The sequence below is a fragment of the Panthera leo genome, chromosome D2, assembly GCF_018350215.1.
Source record: "Panthera leo isolate Ple1 chromosome D2, P.leo_Ple1_pat1.1, whole genome shotgun sequence".
NCBI lineage: Eukaryota > Metazoa > Chordata > Mammalia > Carnivora > Felidae > Panthera > Panthera leo.
The window spans coordinates 10473741-10500061 of record NC_056689.1 but is presented as its reverse complement, the minus strand read 5'-3'; the positions used below and the strand labels follow the sequence as shown (position 1 = coordinate 10500061).

Sequence of the window (26321 nt, the reverse complement as noted above, 5' to 3'; positions counted from 1 at the left end):
TACTGGTAAACCTGTAAAGGGTATCCTTCCTTTCTGTTCGTATGTTTGTTATTTCTACCATTTCCTTTTGATACTTTCTTAGAGTTTCCATTTCTCTGCATCATCATGCTGTGTATTACCTATTCTTACATGTTGTAACCTTCATAAATGTTTCTCTGGTGTTCCCCTCCAGCCCCACTGACCTCTGTTCTATTTCCTTGAATCCCTGTTGTCCCATTGACTACGTGTTTATTTTTGTTTTTGCTTTTCCTTCCTTAGTTGCAACAGAGAGGCTAAAGTGGGAGGAATAAAGAATAATGCTCTGCACAGTCCTTTACCCCAACAAGTAGGCCTTTGTTAAGAAGGATCCTGTGTGTTTTTCAAGGATTACTCTTTCCTTCCCCCTTCCCCCCCCCCCCCCCCCGCCAGAGCCACGATGAACTTCTTGGACCTTCACCATGAGACCCTGGTATTGTTTCTGAAGGTAAAGCCCACATTACCTTGGCCCACAACCTGTGCCCACCAGGAGGGCACACACTGGTTCCCACCTGCTCCAGCAATTTATCAGAATCACCATTTAAGTTCTATTGGTTAATAGCTCTAGTGGCTTCTGCTCCAGGTAAGGTGATCTCAACTGAGCCTCTCTAGATGCTCTGTCTCTCCAGATTTTGGGGTGGTTATTCACACTGCAACTCCATTTCTTTGATGGACTCATGAAAAGTCATTGTCCGGGTCTTTCTTAGCACGGAGTGATAATTTCTAAGAACTTTACATGTTGGACCTGAGACCAGAAATATCACTAATGATTTTATTTAAAAAAAAAAACCCAAGAACTTTAAAGATTAAAGTGTCTGGGAGAAAGAGAAAGAGAAAAAGAGAATGAGATTCCTTTAAAGACTAATGCACTTTAAAGACTAGGACATTTTAGGTTTAATTATGAATATTTATAGCTATTATTAAGTAAGAGATGGTTAGCTTATAAAGAGTTACAGAGTTATATAATGAATAGAGGTATAGCAACAGAGATCTACATAGTAGAAGTCAAAGACAACTTGGGTAGATGAGACATCATGCAAAGAACCAGTTTTCATATTTTAGCTCTTTGTTGATCTGATGGATATGTAATGTGATCCCTGATGATTTCTGCTTTCTGGTGTCCATATCTATTTGAAATCTCCTTATCAATGAAAGTGGAATCTATAACTTGATTCTAACCAAGATTATATGGTACAGGTGATGGGATTTTACTCCTATGATGTTATTACATTAGATAAGAATCTGTCTGAGCAGACTGTGAGAGCCTCTCAATGAAATTGAAGAAGCAAGGTGTCATGTTCTGAACTGCCTATGTTGAGGGACATGTGGTAGGAAACTGTGAGTGGCCTGTAGAGCTTAAGGCCACAATCTGCAAAAAGCCAGGGCCGTCAGTCATACATTGCCAAGAAAATGGATTCTGTCAATGTGTCATTCAGTTTGGAAGGCAGCTATGCTTGCCACTATACCACCAATGCCTGCTGAATGCCATTCAGTTGGAAAGAGATTCTTCCCCAGTCAAGCCTCCAAATGAAAACGCACTCTGGCCATCACCTTGACTGCAGTCTTGTGAAACACTATGTAGAGCGTCCAGCTAAACTATGCTCAGACTCCTGACCCACAGAACCTGTGAGGTAATATGTATCATTTTAGACCGCTAAGTTTGTGGCAATTTCTTACATGGCAGTAAAAAACCCATTGCAGGTGATAACAATGTTTATGGAATGATCTCTCTGATTCAGTTAGATCTTTATATTAAGAGGTTCTTGTTTAATTCAAAAGAGACCAGAAAATTATAATATATAGTGAAATTTATAGACTCCAAATGGAAATTTTATGTTTATGCTGTCAAAGACCCAGATGCCTTGTGGAATAATTGTTTTGTTTGACCCAGTATAATGGAAAGAGCACTGCTACAGGTTCTGAATAGATATGATTTATGATGGTTGCTACTGCTCCTCCCCAGATGTTTCCAGCTTTCTGAATTGCACGTCCTGACCTCTTTGTGAGTTAGCCATGGGATCATGTGATAAGCTCTGGGAAATTAGTTGACATTGTTCATTTTATGCTGAAGCACTTAATTCCTATTTCAAGATCTTCTGTTGTCTTAAAAGAAATGGTGACCTAGAGGGGTGCCTGGGTGGCTTAGTTGGTTGAATGTCTGACTCTTGATTTTGGCTCAGGTCAAGAACACAGAGGTGTGGGATTGAGCCCCACTTTGGGGCCCACTCTGATCATGGAGCCTGATTGGGATTCTCTCTCTCTCTTCCTCTGCCCCTCTCCCACACTCGTGATCTCTCTCTATATCTAAAATAAGAAAAGAAAAGTAATGATGAACTAGTGATGGTAGATGCTCCATCAGCCTGGATTCTTGACAAACTGGTGGGCAGACCCCTGCTATCAGCTCATGATAGACATACAGCATGAAAGAGAAATACACTTTCATCATGTTAAGTCACTGAAATTTTGGGTTTATTTTTTGCTGCAGCCTAACTTACCTATCCTAACTGATAGATGGTTCACATGTCTGCTTCACAATTTACTAGCTATGTGAAATTTAGCTAACGGCTCAACTTCTTTATTCTGTTTCCTTAGCTATACATTGGGGGGAATAATAGTATTTAGATTTTAGGGTTATTAAGACTAAATGAGATAAGATTAAAACAAAATTTTTTGGTTTATTTTTTGAGCAAAAACTTTATTTTTTAATGTTTATTTATTTTTGAGAGATAGAGAGGGACAGAGAGAGAGAGCACAAGCAGGGGAGGGCCAGAGAGAGAGGGGGGGAGACAAAGACTCTGAAGCAGGCTCCAGGCTCTGAGCTGTCAGCACAGAGCCTGACGTGGGGCTCGAACTCCTGAACTGTGAGATCATGACCTGAGCTGAAGTTAGACGCCCAACAGACTGAGCCACCCAGGTACCCCAATGAGATAAGATTTTTTTAAGTGGAATGGTGCAGATCTTGGTATGTAGTAGGGGTTCATTGCTGTAGTCACCATTCGAATCCTCTGATACCACTTTGTATATGACGTGGCTTTGCCTTTAAGCTCTATCTGGCCAAGACAAGAAGGGAAAGGATTCACAGAACACAGACTTCAGACCAGTAAGTCCAAAGTTACCTACAGAGTAGTTCCTAAAGGCAATTTTAGCATATTGTCTCTTTGTATTCCAAGTGTCTGATTTTCATCACATTTTATAAGCAGTCCTGATTTGACTATTGAATTCCAAAGAAAGGAATGGGTATGTGTATTTACTTTTATATTTTTTACTTAGTGTGGAAAATATTATATAACTATACTTACATACCAAAATTTGTATGAACAGATATTTATATTTATTTTTTCATAATTTTTAAAAAATATTTTTATTTATTTTTGAGATATAGAGAGACAGAGTGTAAGCTGGAGAGAGGCAGAGAGAGAGAGGGAGACACAGAATCTGAAGCAGGCTCCAGGCTCTGAACTGTCAACACAGAGCCCGACACGGGGCTTGAACTCATGAACCACAAAATCATGACCTGAGCTGAAGTTGGACACTTAACTGACTGAGACACCCAGGCACCCCAGAACAGATATTTATATTTAAATCTATCTCTAGGTTTACTCTTTTGAAAAATAAGGACCATGTTGTGACAAGGAAGGCAGGCTAAATAGTCAAGAAGCAGAAAGGGAACTGAAGCATCGTGGCTACTTTGAGGCAAAATTTTATTCTTTGAATGGTTCTGCATGCTTATATCTTTTAGACTGCATTATTTTCCTGATGTTACAAAGAGTATTGGCCAAGTGAGATTTGACATTTTACATACTCTTATGTAAGAAGTCTCAGCTGTGTTTACTTGCTAGAAAGGCAACAACATTTTCAGGCAATTTCTTAGGTCTTTAGTGTGAAAACAAAAGACAGAAGTGATCATACAAAATAAAAGTGATTATTAAATCAGGGCTCCTGGGTGGCTCAGTTGGTTAAGTGTCTGACTTCGGCTCAGGTCATGATCTCACGGTTCATGAGTTTGAGCCCCGCATCGGGCTCTGCACTGACAGCTGAGAGCTTATAGCCAGCTTCGGATTCTGGTTCTGCCTCTCTCTCTCTCTGCCCCTCTCCTGCTTGTGTACTCTCTCTCTCTCAAAAAAAAAAAAAACTTTAAAAAATTTTTAAAAAGTGATTATTAAGTCACCTGTGTGATAAATATTCATATTAAATTCTTTGAGTTTGAATTTAAGTTTGAAAAACAATGGAACTCTTCTAATTTATCACCAGATGTGTCACAAAGTATTTTCTATATTACCAGAAATTATGTGAAACCAGTGTCTATGTATAGCTTTTCAGTATTTTTATATCCATTATTTTATTTGATATGGAAAACAGTCATGGGAGATAGGCAAGACAGTCATTCTTGCCATTTTATGGATGAAATTGATGACTAGCCCAACGCTCCAGTGAGAGTTAGCCCCTAAAGCCCTTGTTCTTCTCTCTCAAAGCTTGTATGTGGGTGGGGGAGGTCTTGGGGGGGCAACAGTAAACAGGGTGGGGTTGGGGATCAACCATCACTCAGGGCATGGATTTACCTTGGATTCTTTATTCAGCCCATCAGCTGTATCCTATCAGTTTCCAAATTCTCATTTTTTCCCAAATAAATTTTACCATGTAATCATTTTTATCTCACATCTGAGTTACACAGAAATGTAATGAAGTCCTTGAGTGAGTGTAAGCCCTGACTCTATGTTGACTTTGGTGTTAAAGCAGCTTGCAGAATTCTTAGGGCATATGCCTTGTTGTCAGAAAGACCTAGTAACTACAACTAACTGGATGTAAACATCAAGAAATGAAAATTTCTCTTTCTCGGTCTCATAGCATATTTGAGATGATGTCACATAGTGTAACAGGCTGTTTCAAGAATTCAGTAAAATTCTAAGAGGGAAAGTGGTTAGTGTGGTACAGATGCATAGTAAATGCTTAGAACATGTTATCATTGTTGCTTTATTATTGGTTATGATTACCTCTTATCTGATCGCCCCTCCCCCCACTTCCAGGTTTACTCTTCTTTAGTGCTTGTAGTCTATTCTTGATCTTGGTAAAGATAAATGAAAACTAACGAAATGAGAAAAGCAAAGGCTATTTATTGAGAGCTTGCTATAGCAAGGAAGTCAGTCATCACCACGGACATTTGGGCAGAGACTAGAGACAGGCAGAAGAGTGAGAAAGCTTTATAATGGAAAAATGAGGAAACATCAGGTATGCCCTGATTGTAGGCTTTTGGCATCAGGAAGCTGGAGACAAGCTAACTCTCAACAAGGCATCCTGTGGTTAGGGGAACATATTTAGTTTTGCCTGGTTGGTCCTAAGCTGGGAGTAGGGACATACAAATTAGAAAAACTGTCAGTTATTAATCAAGTCCTGGCCACTTTGGGCCAATTTTATAGAAGCTATTGTTTGAGTTTTGGGTTGTTACTGGGGATAGCAGTCTGTCTTTTTATAAGTATGACCTATAGCAGCCTAGGCTGTTTATTATACATAAGTGGTTGCTTTCCTGGGCAAGATGCTGCAGGTTGTGGGTCAGAATTTTATTTTTTGCATATGGTCTGGCCATTGTCCATTTGTAGATTTAGTATTTCACCTTTCTCTCATAGTGATGCATCTAAGACACAGATTGTAGAGTACGCTTCTCTGCTTAAAACCCTTCAATGGCTCCCTGTGTCTTCAGGACAGATTCAAAGGCTCTGGGAAGGGCACGCAAGGACCTCTGTGGTCCTCCTCCTTCCTGTGTTTCCAGCTCCATCTAAGACCACTTTTGCAAGGAAGCAGTGTTGTGTCCTACAGCAAGGAGAAAACCATTGCACATGCTATGCTGCTTGTCAGCTCTGCTCATGGTTGTCCCTGCAGGGAACACCCTCCAGCCCATTGCTCTTGTCTTTCCCTTGACTTTCAGCTCAGCTCAGCCATCTTCTCCCACAGCCTTCACCCAAAGTCATTAGGCTCCTCATCTGCGCTCCTAGAACACTGTGTGCAAACTTATGCCTGACAATTTATCACATGATATTGCAATTCCATGTTCAAGTTTATCTCTCTCCCTTTCCAGACGACATGCTTCCTGAAGGTAAAAACTGCCTCATGTGTCCTCTTTCCCAGACCCTCACACACTTCCTGGCACGTGGCTGATGTACCGCACTGAATAAGAGGCAAGGATTAGGATCAACATTTTCATTTTCTGACTTCAGCCTGAGAGTTTTTTTTTTCAATATATCACATCTTATGAAAATGTGACATTAAAAATGAATGCTGGAAAATAAATTCAAGTGGTGGAGTGGAACCAAATGTGATTAAGACATTTCCAATCTGTCCTTTGTGACATTTTAGAAAATGTCTCTATTCTGAGGTTAAGTATCACTTGAGCAGTCCACAAACTGCAATTGGAAAGCAAAAGCTGTTCTTTGCCTGACAATCAAAAACAGATAAAGGGGTTCTCTCAGAAACATTTGATTGTGTCCAGGAATATAGATACTTGCCATTTTTCTGATTAAGACTTCAGTAGTGAGAGCCTGGGCACGTTGATGGAAGAGCCAACCTTCAGGCAAAGAGACAAAGCAAATCTTCTCAAAGGGAAAGACAGTGAGAAGGACCCTCCATTATACGGTGTGTTCTTGAAGGGGCTCTTCTCTGTGGAGGCCAGTCCTGCACAGACGTGAGGACTGCAGGACTGGAAACAGATTCACCGGGACCTTTGTCTCTAATTGGCTTCTGCTTTTCTTTCTCCCTTCTCCAGGTCACTGTTTTCTGCCAAATGTGGGTTACACTTATTCTAAAACCATGGTCTGCATCTGTTTTGTTTCCACTCCTGTCCAACCACCCACAGTTCTTCATGCACACTTCCGGTCGTGGCGTTCACCTGCTCCAAATGTCAAAGCTCCTCATGGCCCACACTATAGGCCCTGTGTCTACAATTTACCTTTCCATTTCCAGGTCACTATATAGCTGGTGACTTACACTCCAGATAAATTCATCTATGTACTTTTTTAGAATGTATCTTGCGTTGTCACCCGTGCGTGAAATTTCTCAACTTGAAATTTTCTGTGTGTCTATAAAGATTCACTGATCTCTCTATCCGAAAGTTGCCCAGATGGCAGAACGTTACACTTGGATAATTATATCCATCAATGGATTTTCAGTGACACAAGAGGCCATGTCTTGTATGCCTTTAATGTCCACAGAACTTTGCAAGGATGCTGTTTAAACCAGAAAGGAGCTGCCAAATGGTAAATCCTTAAGTGGCAAAAATGTGAGGAAGCATGTTGTTTGATATTGCCACAGAATAGTCATCTGGGGGAATAATAGGATATTGTAATGCAATGTTATTTCATCCAGAAGATATATTCTTCTAAATAAAAGTCAAGAGCCATAATAGAAAAGGAGAAAGAAAGTTTAATATTAGTTGACATGTTCAACATACATTCTGGCAGAATGTCCACTAGCAGAATTTGACTTGCAAGGCTCTGTACTGTAATTTCTGAAATTCCAGTATGTGAATCACAAATTTACTAACTTGGTGATAAAACCAAGTTGAACTGTATTTAGGGTTGTATGTTAATTGTAATTCAAAACTTTTGCTCTCTTAATGGTCTCTCTCCCTCTCTCTTTAAACATAGGTACTATTATTTAAATAACATATATGTGACCTTAATTTAATCACTGATTTTCTAGGGGGAATCCCTTTTGAATTTGTGGGAAGCAAAGGTTGCTGGGGCCGCCTGGATGGCTCAGGCGGTTACACGTCAGAATCTTGATTTAGGCTCAGGTCATGATCTCACAGTTCATGGGATCAAGTCCCACATCAGGCTCTGTGCTGACAGTGTGGGACCTGCTTGGGATTCTCTCTCTCTCTCTCTCTCTCTCTCTCTCTCCCCCCCCTCTCCCTCTCTCTCTGCCCCTCCCCTGCTCTTTCTCTCTCGCTCTCTCAAAATAAATAAATAAACATAAAAAAAAGCAAAAGTATCTCTACAAAGCCTCCGTCAGAGAGTGAATACAAACTCCAGTACATTTTCCACAACAATGAACGCCCAATGAGCTGGAAGGATTCCCTTGTTGTTGGGTGTTTTTGATTTGAAGCCTCATTACTTCTTCTTTATCATTAGGTAGCAAATGTACTTCATCCAAATTGAATTAATCAGTTATCTAATTAAAAGTTATATAATGTTTTTAGCAATTGAGGGAAATTGGGGGAGAGGTGAGGATGACAGATATTGATGTGCATAATTGGCAATATACCAATTAAACCAATCGAATTTGATAAATTGGATAAAGAGCTACCAGATCCAGGGATGTGTTTTATATTCCGCACCCTCCACCCCCTACCGCTGCTACAGCCATAATGCGAAGTGAAGAGAAATTCTTTCTGCAAATACACCCCACAATTAGTCATGACCGTTTCACACTGTAGTATGCCATGGAGCAACCTCATTAGGATGTTATACTTCGTGAATTTGGAGCGAACGAACAGAGCATTTGTTTTACCGAGGCATGGGCTCACCTGTTATTGAATGTGGCTCCAACATGATGCTTCATTGCATGCAGATATTATCATGCACCAACAACATGGTCTATTAGGAATGTTCAGAAATCCAAATTCAGTCAATCTTTATATAAATGGTGATCTAAATTTGAAAAAAAAAACAAAAAAAAATGAGAAACTTAGCTTTAAGCAGACAGATATGCACAGCGTGAATTTTAAACATTTTCTTCATTTTCTCAAGCATAGAGGACAAGTATTGCCAATTGCAATTCCAGAGTTTCCATTTGTCCCTCTCTTGCACGTGACAGCTGTGGCCATCTGACAGGCAGCACCCTGTTCCACCACTAACATCATTTTGCAAATCTTCACAGTTTTCCAGTAGCCACCACCCATAAAGTGGGTCAAACCTATTTTCCATTTTGAATTTACTGTCAGTTTTCCGTTGTATTAGATAGACCTATCAAAAACTATTCAACTCCTATGTTTCTGTATTTCCTATCAATTTTTGTCTTCAGTAATGCATTAGGTATTGAAAATACTGATCGAATAACTATAGAAGTGATGAATAAATGAGAAGGGACCTCATAGAATTTAGGAAGGGAGTGGGGAACAAACCATAAAGGGCTAATGCCACTCATTTCTTTTTTTTTAATTTTTAAAAAATGTTTATTTTTGAGAAGGAGACAGAGCATGAGCAGGGGAAGGGCAGAGAAAGAGGGAGACACAGAATTGGAAGCAGGCTCCGGTCTCTGAGCTGTCAGCACAGAGCCTGATGCGGGGTTTGAACCCATGAACTGAGATCATGAACTGAGCCAAAGTCAGATGCTCAACTGACTGAGCCACCCAGGCGCCCCTAATGTCACTCATTTGTTAAAGACAATCGCTTCAAAATTTTCTCTGAATCCACATAGCACACTTTGATGGGAGGGTGGAGGTGTGTACAAATATGTAAGGTAAGGTTACACTGCAGAAGTTCGCATCCACTCAGAACTGCACCAATTGAGTGACATTTGCTAAATGAGGGCCAGAAAGGGGCGCCTGGGTCTGGGCTGACAGCTCAGAGTCTGGAGCCTGCTTCCGATTCTGTGTCTCCCTCTCTCTCTGCCCCTCCCCCACTCACGCTCTGTCATTCTCTCTCTCTCTCTCTCTCTCTCTCTCTCAAAAATAAATAAACATTACAAAAAATTTAAACAGACCTCGTGTGCACCAGGAAGACATAGGGTGAGCATAGAACAAGTCAAATGCTCCACTCATAACCCTTCCCAAACCAGAGGATTGAGGCAGTCAGCATACATATTATGATTAGATGATCCAGACGGACAGATAGCTCTGGGTATTGTTCTCAATGCTCCTCATAATAAACACATTCCATTATGAACCACAAAACATTTGATTAGATATTAAATACACCCATCCAGTGCCTGGTGATGTGGTAGACACTTCGTAGATATTTACCGAGATAATTAATGACATTTAGCATGTTTTCTTTATTTAAAAACGTATTGGAGCTATTAAAATGCATGAACTATGCTAATCCCAGTTCTTATGTTACCTTGTATCATGTATCAACTACCCCATTCCCTCCAAGAAGGTAGGCACCTAATAATTGTTAAGTTTGACAAGACTGCAGCTATATAAATACAATACTCAGCAAAACGTTTCCGAAGAAATATAGCACGATGGTTGATTGTCACTTTTCTAGATGGTGAGGCTATGGATGATTATCAGCTTTATTCTTTTTTTAATATATTCTCACATTTTCTATAACAAACCTTAATTACTGATACTGGTTATGCATGCTTCATTAAAAGAAAATAAAAATGCTTCTACTGCTGAAACATTTGGCCAGTTAGTGACACAAATTTTGTTCCATATTTTGGTCCCATTTCAACGGAAGCTAAAAAATTGTAGCCAGGGAACTTTAGGTAAGTAACAAAAATGTATTTTAAGCATTAACAAGACTTAGTTCCCAATATATCATGCCTATTAAAAACAAAGAATGCAGGTCATTATGTCTCAGTCTCCGGGAATTGATGGAAATCTGTAGTAAACTTATGCTAAAACTATGGAAATAGTTGGAAAAAAAAATCACAGTGCAACCGTGGATTCTTCTCTAATAAACTATAGCTGCCAAGATTCAAGTGAAGCAATCCCTTCTCCATGGAGTCACTTTTATTAGTTGTATGAGTACTATTTTCTTCCTGGAGGGTTATTTATATAAGTGAGCATTATAGTCCCGCCACTGGCACTCAGGGACATGGTCAGGTACACTTGCACTTTGAGAATCAAGTCTTTGATTCTCCTATTCCTGACCGAATTACTACAAGTCAGACCATAGTGTGGAGGTGGATTTGGGGATAACCCACATGAAGCAAGATCCCTTAATATGCTGCAGCTGCACTGAGGTTTTCCTTTGAAGTCTGTTCAAGGAAAAGTTTTTGCTTTCCAACAACATAGGAATTATTCTCCTGGACTGTGCTTTGAGTTTACCGATTTGTGGAGGTTATATCTAGAGCAGAGCTACAGAGAATCACATTCAGCGAGCATCTAAGACCTCTGCCGTGTGGGAACCCTGTGCTGAGGTGCTGGAAGGCGGGGGCGAATGGCTGTAAAAAGAAGGGAGAATCAAGGACACGAAACACTTAACTGCCCTAAACGTACACTTTACTCTTTTTCTTCAATAGAAACGTTAAAATGTTAACTTATAAAAATATTTATAATCCTCTCACGTGCAAGTCTTCCTGTTGTTGGTTATAGTGATGATGATGACGGTGATGGTGATGATGGTGTTTTCTTTCTTTTTTTTTTTTTTTTTTTAATTTTTTTTTAATGTTTTTTATTTATTTTTGAGACAGAGAGAGACAGAGCATGAACGGGGGAGGGGCAGAGAGAGAGGGAGACACAGAATCGGAAGCAGGCTCCAGGCTCTGAGCCATCAGCCCAGAGGCCAACGCGGGGCTCGAACTCACGGACCGCGAGATCGTGACCTGAGCCGAAGTCGGACTCTTAACCGACTGAGCCACCCAGGCGCCCCGATGGTGTTTTCTTTAAACACTATCCATCTCTAGAGTTCTTTGAACCACTTTTTAAAGTTGAAGTATCATTTCCACGCAATATCCCGTTAGTTTCAGGTGTGTATCATAGTGATGTAATACTTTTACACATTATAAGATGATTCCCACGATAAGTAGCTACCATCTGTCACCATACAAAGTTTTTACAATACTATTGACTATGATGTGTGTTACATCCCCATGACTTGTTTTATAACTGAGAGCTTGTATATTTTCATCCCCTTCACCTATTTTCCTCAACCTCTCACCTTCCAACCCCTTTGGGTAACCAACATTTTTTCCCCTGTATCTATGAGTTTGTTTCTCTTTTATCTTGTATTTTGTTTGGTTTTTCAGATTCCACATATGAGTGAAGTCTCTCACTGCCTGACTTGTGCTTCATACCTCGGGCCACATAATCTCAGGGCTCAGAATGGGGTCAGTGAGCAATAGTCTCTTATTACTTTGACATTTGCCCCCACCAGTAGTCGCAGAGTCTCCAACCTTTGTGCAATGTCTGCATTTAGTTTTGTGAGTCTCTAGAGCACGTTTCAATGATGTTCGTGAGAAGGGCTTATTAAGTTCCAAGTGTAATCATCAATTCACTCTCCCATTTTGGCTCTATGCCTGGCTCCTCTGCTACCACTTACCACTACCACTGCAGATGCGCCCCTGGAGAGTGTCCAAGTAGCACATTCTTGATCTCTGGAATTACCAGCAGGATGATGGAGCTGTGTGCTGTGGGGAGAGTGCTGCGTCCACCATCAGCTGGTTTCACAATTTGTTACTCGCGCCTACACCCTGAAGTCTCGCGAAAGCAACGTGTCTCTTGGTTTGGATTTGCAGCCCCTTGGTCACTAAGGTTTAGTGCAAAGTCTGTGAAGTTTCGTGCAGGGGGACAAATGATTTTTGAGACAGAAATGGAATGTGTTGTCTGTTTACATTCTACTCAGAGCTCAGTCTCCTTCCATGAAAACCCCATTTCCTTCTTCAAGGTTAACCCACGATCCCCTAGGGTTCCATCAACTGGCTTGACAGAGGCAGTGGATCACTTTCTAACTTCTACTACATTGCAAAATGTAATTTATATTACATATTTTTATGTATATATATATATATATGTATAATATTTTAGGCCTAACTTTACTAATTATTCACTTCCACAAGCATACATAATTCTCACCTCTATGAATTTCTATTTTTGCATTTGTAAAACAGGGCAGAACTTCTCCCTGGGTAAGTTGTAAAAATGACATGATGTAACATATGCAGCATTTAAAGCACCGTTCTACCATGGTAAGACAGTAATATGGCAATGTGTTAGTACTGGGTGACACGGTGAACTGAGAATCCTCTAGAGGAACTCAGGGTGAATAAGTTCTCTGACCCAAACAAGGAAATAGTCTGGAGTTTCCCAGATCTCTCCTTGCTCCAGGATTTCCCTCTCCGGTGAAATAGTTACAAACATGGCAGTCCTTTTTCAGAAAGGGGAGAGTGATCATCCATAAGGCAACCAGATGCATGATATCAATATCACGTCTGTGAAGATTCTGGCCATCCGTTATCCTCATCAAGCTTATAGAATTCTACAGAATTCGATGACTTGTGGCCTTAGCACCAGGTCAGTGGAAATCAAGATGCTTTGTAATTTCATGGACTGGAAAGGTGGGGACATATCACTGGGTTCAGTTGAGGTGAATGAGATTTTTGGATGACCACGCATCATCCAGAAGGCTTTGATGTCTGCGCGTAGCCTTGGATTTCAGCTATTTTCAGGACTGCTAGAAAGAGAAATATGTAGGAAACATATATTTATCTTTGCTTTTCTCAAGCCTGAGCTCACTTCTTGGACATTAAGAGCCCACAAATATTTTCTACTTATTGAAATAAAGAGGCAAACGATGAAGTTTGCCTCGGGAAAGTCATTTACTGTGGGAGCATACCTATGATGCAATTTCACGTACTTGTCATGGCTGTTCATTTTCAAAGCAGGTACCTCCGGGCCTGCTGCCTGTTAAGCAAGCCTGCTGTATGTAAACCTTTCAGACAGCGGGGCACGTTGGCTCAGAGAGAAGGGCCAGCATTCTGATTGCTGTATGAATGGGGTACAGTTGCCCTGCGATTTCTCCATTATGAATATGCTGGTGACCCTGATTGAATTGTGCTATGATGTATTCCTTACGCATTTCCAGGCTTTTGTCCAATTGCCCTCATCCAATTCTCCAAGATGGTTGTTTCTGTATTACGGTTTTATCCCTCCCCCACCCCCGACATGTTCAGTTTAGTATACCCAGAGACCAATAAACTTGCCCCTCATTCTTAGAAATGCTGGCAATTCAGAACCTCATTTACTGAGGGTTTTGTCCTGCCACTTTCTGTTAAATGGAAGCAGCAGAAATGTGGATGAATGCCATTCAGACTCCGGCTCAAGACACTGCATTTCAGAGCTCGCGTGCTGCTGAAGAGAACAATCATTAGATAGGTCAGGCAAGCTCTGGATTTCAATCTGGGGAGTCTCACTGAATTTGAATTAGTTCTGTGGTTGTGAGGAAAGGGGTGTGATGTGCTATTCCCTACCAGCAACCTAAGGCTGAGAGGAAGATGGCAGGCGGGCTATGGGCGAGGATTCCAAACAGGGGCCAAGTCATGAAAGCGATTCTTCAATTCTGAGACATGCCACGAAAAGATCTTCCTCTTCTAAAAATTCAACAAAGGGTCCAACTCAAATGCTTATTGGAAAACAAAAGTGCTTGCAGGCAAGTAAAATCGTAAGTGGTGTCATGTATCGACTTGGAACAAAGGCAATGCACGCTTTCGTCAGACATCTATTCATGGATGCTTGAGGGGTGTCCAGTCTGCGCAGGCTGAAATTTCGTGTGATTGGAAGTCTGAAGTTTGTTGAAGTGGAGACAACACGTCCTGCAGAAATTGCAAGGCAGAGACCAATAGGTGAGGGATGAATCTGCTTTCGTTCGAAAGCTAAAGCTGAGGAGGAGCCTAAGAGCCTCTCCAGGGTTTACTGTGACCTTCAAACTCCCATCTCCGTAGGTCTATAATAAGAGAAGACTAAAGGATTTGGGAAACATTCATGGGAGTAAAAGATTGTCAGCCCCATGACAGTAGGGGAGTATTTTCTCTTCTGTCAGGGAGCGAGGAGTGTGTTCTCCAAGACCAGTTCAAAGGGAGAAGTCTCTAGAAGGTATGCACAGAGATGTGCTGGAGGTGTGTGGTCATGCACAATCATGGTATGGGGCAAGGTGAGAATGTTCAGGAAGGTCCTGAAGCATGTCCTGAGAAGTGAGGTGGATACAAGGGGGTACTGGTGCAGCTGGGAGATCCTGGCCAGGAGTGGAAGGCATGTGTAGTGAGGAGGGAGAAAGGGGGTGGGGACTGTACTTCCCCCCTGGGCAGGAATCCATATGTCTCCTGTGCACCAGCTGGGTGCTGTTAAAAGAGGCCGGTCCTGGGACAAGATTTTAGCAATAAAAGACAAAGAGGATGTGGAACCGGAGCTGGGCAAGGAAGCCTTGAGAGGTCTGGCAAAGTCCAGTGTGTGTCTGAAAGGTGCCTCTTGGAGAAACTCATCTGCTCTCTGACACGCGGCTTTTGAATCAAGGGTGCTGGCCGCTGAATGCATGAGTGTCAAAACCTTTCTGCCATTTCCTTCTGCTTCTCAGCCCTGCCACCCACTGTGTACCCCCATCAAGTGCAGCCCTACATGCACTGGTCAGTGACTCCGAGGACGAGCATCCGGATTGCACACCGGCAGTGTCTGTTGCACACCTAGTGCATGGTTAGCGCTCAAAGGGGAGGCTCCTATGAATATGACTACAATGACTCAGTGAGAGAGAGGAATATTTGCTTTACATATATCACTACAGGGTTTGATCTATAATAGGCACACCACTGAAAAATTCATCACGAAATGGATTTCTTTATAGAGAATGAAATTCAGACCTAATCCAACGAGATTTCTATTGCCTGAAAATTTTTTCCTGATGAGTTGTTAAAGCAAATAACTTATTAAAATCACAGAAACAAGGGGCATCTGGGTTACTCAGTCAGTTGAGCGTCCGACTTCAGCTCAGGTCATGATCTCAGGGTTCCTGAGTTCAAACCCCGCATCGGGCTCTGTGCTGTCAGTGCAGAGCCCATTTCAGATTCTCCGTCCTTCTCTCTCTCTCTGCCCCTCCCCGCTGTGCTCTCTCTCTAAAAAATAAATAAACCTTTAAAAAACAAATAAAATCATAGAAACAAGAAAAACAGAGATGAACAAGTTGCAAATGTGATTTTAAGCCATTCAGGTTTATTTTCAGTTCTGGTTGATTGGCATTAAAATCTAAAGGAAAAAAGGGGGGGAGAGTATGTGGAGCTAGGTCATATTGAACAGAAAAAATCACTTCTCTGCCACACAAAGTCTTTTCCTAATTCTTCTTCTTGATTTTTCATGCCATCTTTCCCAGTATTTTTGAAGTTGTATCTTCATGGGATTTTCTTCGTGTATTCAAATATTGATAGATTTGCTGCATATTGTGAGCCAGTGGACTGGCGTCAGACCTGTGCGTGTTACACCAAGGGAGTGCTTAGTGAGGAAGATGCAAGGCAGCAAGACAGCAACGCAAACTGCTTCTAGAAAATAGGGCGCCTAGGTGTCTCAGTCAGTTAAGCATCCAATTCTCAGTTTTGGCTCAGGTCATGATCTCACGGTTTCGTGGGTTCGAGCCCTACGTCAGGCTCTGGGTTGGCAGCTCAGAGCCTGGAGCCAACTTTGGATTCTGTGTCTCCCTCTCTCTCTGCCCCTACCCCTTCCCCCCTAAAAAACTTTTTTTAAGTGCTGTTAGAAGTCACAAAATGAGAACTGCTTGCAAAACATGCATGACTACCCGGCACAATGGGCGGTGCTTTCAACTTATAGTAGAGCTGAGAGTAAAACTGACTATGTGACTTTTTGTTATTTTCTTCCAAATATGTTATATTATTTAAAAAATAAGAGATCAGCAAACTTTGACATCTTGAGTTATACTCACTTGTCCAGTTTCATGCCCAGAGCATTGATTCTGAGGCGTCAGCTGCAGAATACGCTGAGGCCATATATTCCAAATCTCTGCAAGAACCCCCACAGAGGTGCATTTTATCCCTTCCACACAGCTTGCCCTTATACAGTCCTTTCCTCAGACAGCCAGACATTTATTCCTGGTAGTATAAAAAGATAAGGGTATATATCTTTCCTTTTCTTGACATGGAGTCAAGAAAATCCTCCTCCTTCTCCTCCTCTTCATCCTCCTCCTTCTTCTTCTTCTTCTTCTTCTTCTTCTTCTTCTTCTTCTTCTTCCTCTTCCTCTTCCTCTTCCTCTCCTTCTCCTTCTCCTTGTCCTTCTCCTTGTCCTTCTCCTTGTCCTTCTCCTTCTCCTTCTCTTTCTCCTTGTGGTAAATATCTGCTTTACAAAGAACCGAATGGTGTGCAGCATTTTTCAAGACTAAATGGCTCATTTTACTATTGACTGACTACCAGAAATCCTTCATTTATGATTTAAAAATTTTTTAAGTTTATTATTTATTTTGAGAAAGAGTGCAAGCAGGGGAAGGGCAGAGAGAGAGAGAGAGAGAGAGAGAGAGAGAGAGAGAGAGAGAATCCCAAGCAGGCTCCGCACTGCCAGCCTAGAGCTGATGCGGGGCTCGAACTCACAAACTGTGAGATCATGACCTGAGCTGAAATCAAGAGTTGGACACTTAACCAACTGAGCCACTTAGGTGCTACTAGATTTTTTTCATCAGAAATTCTTGACAGTAATGTCAAGTTGGGGTGTTCAAATCAAACTATCAATGAAATTACCTATAAACTCCTTAGAAACAGCAAATTGCTAATTAGAAAGTAAGGTGCTTCTTGGCCAACATCTAAGAGGAAATGAAGGAGCGTAATAGCCGGGGGACCTGATGACCACAGCCCTTTAGGCTTGAGGTTATTTGTGGATCTCAGAGATGGTGGGACCATGGTCTGTCTGCTCAAAAAGAGGTGTCAATGCTTTGCATTAATCTGAGATCCCAAAGTCAACTCTGTCAGAGTAGAGGTGAATTATATCTACATTTACACCTCACCCATCACAGGGGGCAGCAGGGAAATGGTTGCTTTGAACCATACACTGGGTTTCCACAGAAGCTGACGTTAGAGCTAGATTTGAGTGCAAGTGGTTTATTGGTAGGTGTAGTGGGTGCTGTATTATGCAGTCTATATTCCCCCTTCAGGAATGACATACTCATTCCATTATACCGAGGAGTCTAGGTTGCAGCTGGCTCTCAGGTGAGTCCCTATTCAGGACCTACACTCCGCTGAAGAGAGCTTCTCATGGGAGGTCATCCCCTCCCTGGCAGCAGCCCACACTCAGTGAGCGGTCTCTGCCAGGGGTACGCAGACCTGCCCTCTTTGTCTCAGTGTGGGAAATGTCTGAAGGCATTTAACTCTGGAGCTCCCTCCCTGTGGGGTCACTTGGGGCTTCAGGTGCAATTATATTAGGTTCAACTTTTATCTCTGCCCAATCCTGCTTCTTCTGTCTTCACATATGGAGAAAGTACTCTCCCGTAAGTCTTCTGTATATAACATCTCAGAACCTCAGGGTCTGTTTCCTGGGAAACCAAACTGACAGGAAGTGATCCCAGAGAGTGAGGCTGTGAGCCCAGGAAGGGAAGAGGGTCAATGTCAGTTGTGTAAAGCAACTGATTACTGCTCAGAATAACTGTGGCTCAGTCTCCCTGGGGAGCCTTGGGAGACACTGCAGAACTGTCCTTAGAAGGACAAGGTAACCAGTATTTTCCACCAACTTCCATTCGTCATGGATGGAAGGTTGTTTTCAGAGTTGTCCATGGCCACGTCCTCAGCATCTCCACCCTGTCTGCAAGATATACCAGCACTCCCCTGTGGTCAAAGAATGAATCTCTTACTTGTAGTAGGATGCCATCATCATGAATGGAAATGATGAGTTGTGATACAGTGTGGTCAGGATAGCGACGCCATTTACCATACCTTGATTCTATGTGAGCAGAGTAGAACAAGGGAAAAACTTGACCCCAAGTGGTTGTGGCAAAGATCCAGTTCTGACAGGAATTTACATCTTCCTTATGCACTGTCTCTCTGTGGTCCAGGGAACCCTACACAGGAACTTGCTCTAAGCGGTTCTAGACTGTCAGTGCCTCCATGAGCCTGACAGAAAGAAATTCAAACCTACTACAAAGGAAGAATCTTTCATCCTAGACTTGGCAAATCTCCACCTGCATATTTTAAAAGAACGACATGGAGAAAAAAATTTTTTTAAAAATCAAGTTAAGAAGGCGTTAATGAGGCACAGTGAGGGAAAACCTGTAGAAATAATAAAGAAAAAATAATATTTAGACTAATCAGGACTCAAGATATTGGACTTCAAATAGATTATGCAACAACTAGGTTATTGTGTATGGAGGGAAAAATAAAAGCTTGAGTGTATTTGGTGAGTAGAGAACTTTAAAAGATAACTAAGTATATTTGAAAAATTAGAACTTCTAGAAATTAAAGTAAAAAATGCAAAACAACCCAAAATTCAATACTCAGTGGAAGGATTAACAGCTGAATAGAACCTGCTGATAGTAAAAAAGATGATACGGAAAAAGGGTCAGAAAAAAATTATGAAGCATATAGTATAGAGGAACAAAAGAAACTGGAGAATATGAAAATGTGATAAGAAGACAAGGAAGGTGTGTGTGTTTCAGAGAAAAGGGAGGGGCTGAGAGATATTTGAAGAAATCATGGCCAACATTTGGCCAATACAATGCAATCTATAAACCTATAGATGCAAAAAGCTTAGAGAAGCCCAGGAAGAGAAATATAAAAAAAAATATGTCAAATCACATAATCTATTTTTCAAAACAAATGATGAAGAAAAGAAATCTTAAAATATGCAGAGAAAAAAAATGATGTTATATACAGAGGAATAAAGATAACACTTATAAGAGACTTTTTGTAAGAAACTATGAAACCCAGAAAAGAACAGAATCTTTGAAGAATTAAGAAAAAGCAGAGGGGGACACCTGGGTGGTTCATTTGGTTAGGCATCCAACCCTTGATTTTGGTTCAGGTCATGATCTCGAGGTTTGTGAGTTCGAGCCCTGGGTGGGGCTCTGTGCTGACAGCGTGGAGCCTGCTTGGGTTTCTCTCTCTCTCTCTCTCTCTCTCTCTCTCTCCTCTCTTTCACTCCCCCGTTCATGCATGCGTGCTCTCTCTCTCTCTCTCTCTCAAAAAAAAAAAAAAAAAGATTGTATTACACTTCTATACCCACAAAGAATATCTTTCAAACATGAAAGTAAAATAAAGTTGAATGAAAGAAGAAATATGAAGTGGTTTCCTTAGGTATTAGGAAATTGATATCACATGTAATTTAAACTCCACACAAATTGATTAACGGTACCAGAAATAGTAATGCGTGGCATGGTCACAGGGCAGAGTGCTAGTCAGTGCTATGAAGGAATAAACTACTGATGTACACAACAATGTAAATGAAACTTAAAAAAGATTTGCTGAATGATACATAATCATGTATCGTGTATTAATTTCATTTAAGTATGGCTCTAGGACAGGCAAAACTATTGTATCGTGAAAAATAGAAGAGCAGTACTTTTTTTGTGAGAGCGGAGGCACAGGGATTGATTGGAAAGGAATGTGAGGAAATTTTATATTTTTGTGGTAATATTTTATATGTTGATAATAGTTTGCATTTCAGAGGTGTATATATTTTTCAAAAGTCAATGTATACATCAGATTGGTTGACTTCATTTTAGTAAATTTCACATGTAAAGAAAAACTATAAGGAAGTATTGAACACTAGTTAATAATATGCATGCTGATTACCTATTGGGAGGTCTCTGGCTGTCTCCAGTTTCCTTTGAAATGTATGAAGAAAGGATGATTAATAGATTATACAAGGGTAAATAGCTGTATGGATAAGCACTTGATAAAACATATAACAATAGGTTAAGTTAGAATCTAAATTGAAGGCATACAGGTGCTCATTGTAAAGTTATTTCAGTTTTGTTCTATAATTGAAATTCTTCATAATAAATTGTGAAAAACTAACAGCACAGAGTGAGAATGTTGACGCCAAGATTATAAATCTTTTAGAGGTTAATGCTGGAAATGCTTTTATGACATTGTGGATCTCTTACATAAGACAGGACATAAAAAGAACAAACCATAAAATAATGAATTGATAACATCAACCCCATTAAGTTTAACAGCTTCTCTTTTTCAACAGCATGAATAGAGCACAAAGATGTGCTACCGACTGCCAGGCGATATTTGCAACACATATAATTGATGAACTGGTTTCCAAACCACACGAAGAACTCTTACAAATCAATTTTTAAAAAATGGTCAGATAACACAACAGTAATTGGGTAGACAAAATAATTGGGTAGGCATTTGACCAAAAAGGCGAGCAAAACAGTTAACTTAATAAGTACAAACTAAAACCACAAAAAGATACCATAAGTATCTCAATAGATCATGTAAAATTACAGAGCGTAATAGAGATCATGATATTGAAGATGTGGACCAGTGAAACTATGATGCAGCATTTGTTGATATTTGGTAAAATTACTTTGGAAAACTATTTGCATTATCTAATAATGCCCAATATAAACATTCTATGGCATAACAGCTCTATCCCTCTATGCATATTCTAAACAAAATCTCACATATATGCACCAAACTGCATATAACATAAATATTCTGTCAGCTTTGTATACTCTAGCCCTTTCCCTAAAAAAAAAAACAAAACCCAAAACAAAACAAAAAAACAAAAAAAAAAAAAACCCAAAACTCAACAACTAACTAATCAAACAACCAAACACACAACGTGGACACAAATAAACATAACGTTGAACAAAAGTATCAAGAAACAAAACAAGACAAACGGCATGAGTTATTCATAAATAGCTCAAAAATAGGCAAGCCTAATCAATACTGTTTAGCATTGCATACCTAATTGGTAAAACCATACAGAAGAAAAATATGAAATGGTTATGACCAAGGTGAGGATAAGGGTCTCCCTCAAAGCTGTGGTGCTGTGATTGGGCAGAGCCCGCAGCAGGATGGTGGCTAATATTGGGGTGCTGGCATTGTTCTATTTCTTGACCTGTTGGGTATTTCCATGAGTGGTCATTTTATTTGTTAAAATATACATGTTTAATTCAGTCCTCTATATTATATTTCACACTATATTCTGTATTTAAAAATAAGCCAATAATGTTTTGATTCTATATTTTCTCATAATTTTTCTTGGACTAAAAGCTTATTCTGTCTACGGTTTCTCTAGTGACCTTTAGAGCCACCTGTTCCCAGACACCCCCCCCCCAAACACTTATTTTATAGGATGCTATGAGGCAGAGGGGAACAACCCAGAGAAGGGTACCCCAAGGACAATTTGCTGCCATGTCAGTGATGATTTGCCCCTTAGAGTCACGATTTGGCTATAAATCCTGACGTCTCCCTCCAAATAAATCAGTGTGCCCATTGTATGCCAGGTTTCCATGTGATCTGGCTGATATTGTGAGCACCTTTCCATCACCAAGATTCTCTGCCATATTTGATTTGGTCCTCAAGCCTACCAGAATGTGGTTGGTGTTCCTGGGGATGCATAATCAAGTAGTAATAATAATAATGGTAACAAATAGCAATAACAAATAACAATAAAAACTATTTTGAAAAGCCAGCTAATGCTTACTGAGCACTTTCTGTGTGCAGGGAGTATTTAATTGCTTTATGCATGTTACCTCTTTTCATCCTTCATAGTGATTCTATGAAGTAGGAGCAATTATTTGTCTCATTTTGTACTTTAGAAAACTGAGGCACAGACAAGTAAAGTAACCTGCTGGAAACCCAGAGCATGTAAGTCATGGATCAGAGCTGGAGTTCTAACTCAGATGTTTGCCCCCGCACTGCCCACTCTCGACTACTATGCTATTTGGTAAGAAGCGAGTCTTTAGATATCCTTACTTTTTGCACCTGTGTTAGTTAATTTCTAATACAACATAGGGAATTAAGTGATACATACACTTTAAATGTTCATCAACATTGCACACAAAGCATATCTTCACAATATGGAAGGAAGGTTGAATGGTTTCATATTACCTGTGGAAGAGTTAATACTAAGGGATGAGTTTATTTATTTTCTTTTAATTCCAGTTAGTTAACATACAGTGTTATATTATTTTTGGGTGCACAATAAGGGATGAGTTTTGAATTGAAGTGACTAAAACCAGATTTTAGATCACTTCACTGGCAAATGGTAGATGGCTCCATAATTCTACAAATAATAAATTAACCTTCAATTATATAAAGAAGGTTTAAATGCCAAGTTGAATAAGTTAACTACCTCTGTTCCAAATGAGCCACAGAGTTTAAGGAAAAAAGAAGTTTTTCTTTGCTAGTATTCATCTCTATTTTATTTTTCCCTAGCCTAATACAACTATCATTTTTTCAAATATCACTTTGAGTTGCCAGAATGTCGCTTAGTGGTTGTTGGATTTTTTTTTTCTGTTATCTTTTTTATAACAAACTTGGCTCCTCGCTCTGTGCTTCCTGATATTAATGAAGCTAGCATTTCTGCACTGCTTCCAAACCCAAACATGAGCACCCTAATGGTGCACACTTCTCAAGGAGGCTTGGAAACTCACCCAGAATGTGAATTATCTGGCTCTGAGCGAGGGCTTCTCATATGAGGTGGAGAGGCAGAGAGCCAGGTTCTGCGGGTCTGAGGAATATCCCACATGCACAGCGTTTCCACAAAGTGCTAGAATCAGGAGTTAAAGAATCCTTTAAACCTGTAAGTCCTTCACCCCCTTCACAGGCTTAGAGTTAAATGATCCAGCCCCAGTTCTGTGGCTGTTGATCCATGGGGGGGCCTGAGAACTAATTTACTGTGAAATGCAGAAGAGAACCAAAAGGTCTTACTTATGTATTTGTGGAAAAGTCATGAAGACGAAATGCCACTCCTGAAATACATGCCAGAAGGAGAAGACGAGCTGAGCAATGAAGCAAGGCTTTGTTTGTTGACTTTCGGCCAATAAACAGTCACAAGCTGACACTGACAAGGGCAAGGTGGTCTGAGTGGAAGTGACAGGCAAAACCTTTGCCACAAATAATCAAAATAGTAGAAAAGGTGGTATTAATCGAGTACCTGTGCAGTTCACATAGGTTGCTACTTTTACTCCTTTACCTGTGGTTTTCCAAAGGAAGAGACTGAAATGAAGCTTTATACCCAGGGTGAAACCTGTAGCATGTGGTTGGTCCTTGATGCTCTGTGTTGCAGCAAATTACACCCACCCTTTATTTTCTTTAAATTTCTTTAAAGTTTTTATTATTTTTGGAGACACAGGGACAGTGTGAGTGGGGAAGAGGCAGAGAGAATCCCACACAGGCTCCACACTGTCAGCACAGAGCCTGCCGTGGAGCTCGAACTCACAAGATCATGATCTGAGCTGAAACCAAGAATCAGAAGCTTAACCCATTGAGCCACCCAGGTGCTCCTACACCCACCCCTTTATTTTATTTTATTTTTTAAAAATTTTTGAACATTTATTTTGAGAGACAGAGAGAGAGAGAAAGAGAGAGTGAGCCAGGAAGGGGCAGAGAGAGAGGGAGACAGGGAATCTGAAGCAGGCTCTAGGCTCCGAGCTGTCAGCACAGAGCCTGATGTGGGGCTTGAACTCAAGAAACGTGAGATCACGACTGGAGCGGAAGTCACTTAACCAACTGAGCCACCCAGGCGCCCCAATTTTATACTTTTAAACTGTAATGCATCCCCTACTCAAGATCTTGACTTCAGCTACTCATCCTTTTCTCTCTTTGCATTACTAAAGTTTCTTCCCCTGCTGGATCACTGCTATCAATGTAAGACCATACTGCAGGGCGCCTGGATGGCACAGTGGGTTAAATTCCTGACTCTTGGTTTTGGCTCAGATCATGATCTCAAGGCTCCTGAGTTTGAGCCCCATATCAGGCTCTGCACATCTGGCAGTCGGGAACCTGCTTGGCATTCTGCCTCTCTCCCTCCCAGACTTATGCCATCTCTCTCTCTCTCTCTCTCTCTCTCTCTCTCTCTCTCTCTCTCTCTCAAAAAATAAATAAATAAATAAATAAATAAATAAACTTAAAAAAAGAATATACTGCAATATCTTCCATTAAAAATTAACAAAAATACCACAGTCACTTCAGGCCTTGTCCCATTGATGCTGACGGGCTGGGTCCAAGGACCCAGAGGGGGTCCCGCAGGACTAAGCCAAGAGGGTTCTTGGCTTCACACAGGGTAGAAATCAAACGTGAGGTGAGGGCAGAACTTACTGAAGGTGAAGAGAGAGTACAGACACAGATGGAGTTTGTGGGAGACTCGAAGGAAAGGATCGTGAGTGTTGTCTTTGCTTTGGGGGTCTGGGGTTTTAATGACAGTTGTGGTCAGGTGCATGTGTCCTCTCTGGAATCCAGGAACTGCTCAGTCAAGGACGAGTGCTCTGGTGTCCTTCATATGTCACTTATGCCCTGGAGCCAGAAGTCTTGGTCTCAAGGTGCTTAGACTCAGAGGTCCCGGAGAAGGTTTATGATGAGCCCACCCTGTCACTCCTTAGATATCATCTGTGGTGCTGGCGGACTCCAGAGAAATCATTAACTCCTTGACCTTTACAAGGAGGCCATCTACTATATGTATATGTGTAAGGCAGGGGTGCAGGTCCTAGCAAGAACAGAAGCAGGAAAAAAAGCAAAGGAAAAAAAGTGGCTTATTTTTCTTTTATAGGGTCCCTTCAGTTTCCCTGAGTCACCATTTGTGTTGTCCCCTCACCCACCCCATCCCTGACACCAAACTCCATGAAAGGGTTGTAGGGTTATGGTGGTTGGTCTCTCCAACTCTTCTCTTTTGTTCATTATATTCCAATTGCTCTCCTTCTTCCTCTTTCCACCAAGTGGCTCTTTTCATGGTCACCACAGCACCCATGCTGTTAATCCAATGATCAACATCCCTCCTTCACCATACGTGATTTATCAGTATATGATAGATCTAAACAGTATGTCTTGCCCACCTCAAAAGACTCTCTTCACGTGGCTTCCAGGACATCATACTCTCCTAATTTTTATCCCACTGATCTGGCCTTGCAGGTTTCTCATCTATTCTCAATGTTCAAACACCACAGCGTTTCAGTGTTTGGGTTTCTGATGGTTTCCCGTTACCCACCCTCACTCACGTGGTGACCACATCCAGTCTCAATCCTTTAAAATGCAATCGATAGGGGCGCCTGGGTGGCTCAGTAGGTTAAGTGTCTGACTTTGGTTCAGGTCATGATCTCATGGTCCGTGAGTTCAAGCCCCACACTGGGCTCTGCGCTGTCAGCTCAGAGCCTGGAGCCTGTTTCAGATTCTGTGTCTCCCTCTCTCTGCCCCTCCCTCCCTCAAAAATAAACATTTAAAAATAAATAAATAAAATACATTCTGTAAACCAATGTCTCCCATATGTTTTACCTCTCTCCTGCCCCTCCCCTGATCTCCTGACACATATTTCCAACTGTTCACTCTATATCTCCTCTTGGGAGGATATGGAGTCCTTTTAAATTTATATATACAAATCCAAACTCCTAAACCTAATCCTTTCATTGTCTTACCCCTTTCAGTATGTGGCAACTCATCCTTCCAGGCTTTTTGTCCTAAATCTTGGCACTCTGACCCTTGCTTTTTCTTCAAAGATCTA

The 26321-nt window shown here is 41.0% G+C and overlaps 1 long non-coding RNA gene across 1 annotated transcript in view; it reads left to right on the top strand.

Moving 5' to 3' along the window:
* Positions 1-26321, top strand: part of LOC122201667 — a 132968-nt gene that overhangs the window by 7307 nt on the left and 99340 nt on the right. The window contains exon 2 of the long non-coding RNA XR_006194289.1: positions 22426-22553. This is a non-coding gene — a long non-coding RNA (uncharacterized LOC122201667). The remainder of the gene's footprint in view (positions 1-22425; positions 22554-26321) is intronic.